The sequence below is a fragment of the Equus przewalskii genome, chromosome 10, assembly GCF_037783145.1.
Source record: "Equus przewalskii isolate Varuska chromosome 10, EquPr2, whole genome shotgun sequence".
Taxonomy (NCBI): domain Eukaryota; kingdom Metazoa; phylum Chordata; class Mammalia; order Perissodactyla; family Equidae; genus Equus; species Equus przewalskii.
This window is the reverse complement of record NC_091840.1, coordinates 46,737,323-46,741,158: the sequence shown is the minus strand read 5'-3', so window position 1 is coordinate 46,741,158 and position 3,836 is coordinate 46,737,323.

Sequence of the window (3,836 nt, the reverse complement as noted above, 5' to 3'; positions counted from 1 at the left end):
CATGATAGATGTTGGAACATTTATTGAATTGCATTTTCCTTTAGATACATTTCAGGTTGCACCATGCTATTTGCTCTGTTGTTACCTGCCCTGTCATCAGATCATGCACCAGTGTCCAGGACATGGGCTCCCCAGACGGGGATAAGATAACATCTCATGATCAATATTTTCTTCCTAGTAATCACATTTTCTTCTATAAGTCCTTCTCAGAATCTCTTCCTACTTCCATGTTTTATTTTGGGTACCCATTAGGGGCGAGGATTGTGCAATGGCATCAAAGGGAACCACGAAGAAAATCATGTTTTAACCTCAAACATTGCAAATGTATCTGTGTGTACTGACTACAGCTTTCAGTAGTCTATGAAATGAATCTCTGATCTTCCATGCCCTAGAGAGAAAATCCTGTGGATGGTGAGAGAGGCTAATTTTAACTGTCTGTTAGAAAATTCCAGGCTTTGTGAAATTTCTTCTAGTTTAAGACACTTAAAAACGTTTGTCTAGGACATATATTTGCAGAGTAAGAGAAGAGAAACAACACCTTAAGTACTTGGCAGAAAAACTTATATTTGAAAGTAATTTAAGGAAGTGAACAGACAATTTTTGAAAAATTGTTTCATGTTCTTAAGACATTTAAAATAGAGCATCCAACAGAAACAAATTTAGATGAAAATGAAATTGACATAGAAACAGTAGGCAGAAGTGAATAAGGAGCAGAACAGATTATTTTAATTGGTATTTCAGGCTGAACTGACAATTCAGAAAATAAATTGGTAACTTTTGGGTCAGAAGTTGTCTTGTCTCTTCAGGCTGCTATAACACAGACTGGGTAGCTTATAAACAACATAAATTTATTTTTCACAGTTCTGGATGCTTGAGAAGTCCAGGATCATGGCACTGGCAAATTTGGTGTTTGGTGAGGGCTTCTTGGTTCATAGAAGGCACTTTTCCTTGTGTCCTCACATGGCAGAAGGGGCAAGGGAGCTTTGTGAGGTCTCTTTTACAAGAACACTAATCCCATTCCTGAGGGCTCCACCCTCATGAAATAAACACCTCCCAAAAGTCTCACCTCCTAATTCCATCACCTTCGGCATTAGGATGTCAACATATGACATTTGGGGGAAAACATATATTTAGACTGTAGCAGAAGTCCCTCCTCGAGGAAGAGGACAAGAAATTTAAAACAACAAAGGAGAGCAGGAATGTAGGGTGTTGGAGAGAACATGGAGGCCCAACTTAAGAATTAGTAGTTCCACCAAAAGCAATAACAAGTAGAACAAAAGCAGCAATTGAAGTTGAAAAAAAAGGTAATATTATGGAGAATCAGAAACCAGAGCACAATTGGGGGCCGGTGCCATGCCAAGTGGTTGAGTTCACACGCTCTGCTCTGGCAGCCCAGGGTTTCTTCGGTTTGGATCCTGGGTGCGGACATGGCACTGCTCCTCAGGCCGTGACGAGGCGGCGTCCCACATAGCACAACCAGAAGGATCTACAACTAAAATATACAACTGTGTACTGGGGGACACTGGGGAGAAGAAGAAGAAGAGGAAGGAGGAGGAGGAGGAGGAGGAAGAGGAGGAGGAGGAGGAGGAGGAGGAGGAGGAGGAGGAGGGGGAGGAGGAGGAGGAGGAGAAGAAGAAGAAGAAGAAGAAGAAGAAGAAGAAGAAGAAGAAGAAGAAGAAGAAGAAGAAGAAGAAGAAGAAGAAGAAGAAGAAGAAGAAAAGAAGATTGGCAACAAATGTTAGCTCAGGTGCTAACCTTAAAACAACAACCACAACCGCAACAACAAAACAAACAAAAAACCCAGAACATAATCAAAAGCTATGCCATACTCTGGATGACACAAGTGAAAATATACTTAGATGTATCTTATTGATATTTTGGTATTTTATTATAGGAATAACATTTTTATGAATAAAAATTTCAGTAACAGAGAATAACAGATTACCTAAAAGGAGATAGGCAATCAACTTAGCTTCTGGTTTTTCTCAACAAAACACCAATGCCAGAAAATACTGAAGGATATCAAAGTATTCAGAGAACAGTTTCATAACGCAAAATTCTTTACTCAGGTAGGTTATCTCTGGTTATTTTTAGGTTATTTTCTGTCAAAAATTAGCTGTCCATATATGTGTGGATTTATTTCTTGGCTCTCAATTCTATTTCATTGATCTGTGTGTCTGTTTTTGTGTCAGTGTGACAATGTTTTAGTTACTATAACTTTGTAGTATATTTTGAAGTCAGAGAGTGTGATACCTCCAGCTTTGGTCTTTTTTCTCAGGATTCCTTTGGCTACTCAGGGTCTTTTGTTGTTCCATATAAATTTTAGGATTCTTTGTTCTAACTATTTCTGTGAAAAATGTTGTTGGAACTTTGATAGGGATTGCATTGAATCTGTAGATTGCTTTAGGAAGTATGGACATTTTAACTATGTTAATTCTTCCAATCCAAAAGCACAAAATATCTTTCCACTTCTTTGTGTCTTCTTCAATTTCTTTCAACAATGTTTTATAGTTTTTGGTGTACAGATCTTTCACCTCTTTTGTTAAGTTTACTCCTAGGTATTTTATTCTTTTTTGTTGCAATTGTAAATGGGATTGTATTCTTAATTTCTATTTCTGCTACCTCATTTTTAGTGTATAGAAATGCAACTGATTTTTGTATGTTACCTTTATATCCTGCAGCTTGACTATATTCATTTCTTATTTCTAAAAGCTTTTTAGCACATTCTTTAGGGTTTTCTATATATAAAATTGTATCGTCTGCAAATAGTGACAGTTTCATTTCTTCCTTTCCAATTTGGATCCCTTTTATTTCTTTTTCTTGCCTGATTGCTCTGGTTAGGACTTCCAATACTATGTTAAATAAGAGTGATGAAAGTGGGCATCCTTGTCTGTTTCCTGTTCTTGGAGGGATAGCTTTCAGCTTTTCTCCACTAAGAATGATGTTTGCTGTGGGTTTGTCATATATGGCGGTTTATTATGCTGAGGTATTTTCTTTCTATACCCATTTTCTTTAGAGGTTTTATTATAAGTGGATGCTCTATCTTGTCAAATACTTTCTCTGCATCTATTGAGATGATCATGTGATTTTTATTCTTCATTTTGTTAATGTGGTGTATCACGATTGATTTGCAGACGTTGAACCACCCCTGCATCCCTGGACTAAATCCCACTTGATCATGGTGTATGATCTTTTTAATGCATTGTTGTATTCGATTTGCTAGTATTTTGTTGAGGATTTTTGCATTGATGTTCATCAATGAATTTGGCCTGTAATTTTCTTTTTTTGTGTTGTCCTTGTTTGGTTTTGGTATCAGGATAATGTTGGCTTTGTAGAATGAGTGAGGAAGCTTCCCCTACTCTTCAATTTTTGGGAAAAGTTTGAGAAGGATAGGTATTAAGTCTTGTTTGAATGTTTGGTAGAATTAACCAGGGAAGCCATCTGGTCCTGGACTTTTATTTCTTGGGATGTTTTTGATTACTGTTTTGATATCCTTATTGATGATTGGTCTATACAAATTCTCTACCTCTTCTTGATGCAGTTTTGGAAGGTTGTATGATTCTAAGAATTTATCCATTTCTTCTAGATTGTCCAATTTGTTGGCATATAGCTTTCCATAGTATTCTCTTATAATCATTTGCATTTCTTAAGTGTCCATTGTAATTTCTCCTCTTCCATTTCTGATTTTGTTTGGGTCTTCTTTCTTTTTTTCTTGGTGATTTTAGCTAAAGGATTGTCAATTTTCTTTATCTTTTCAAAGAACTGGCTCTTGGTTTCATTGATTTTTTTCTGGTTTTTTTTTTTAAGTCTCTATTTCATTTATTTCTGCTCTGATT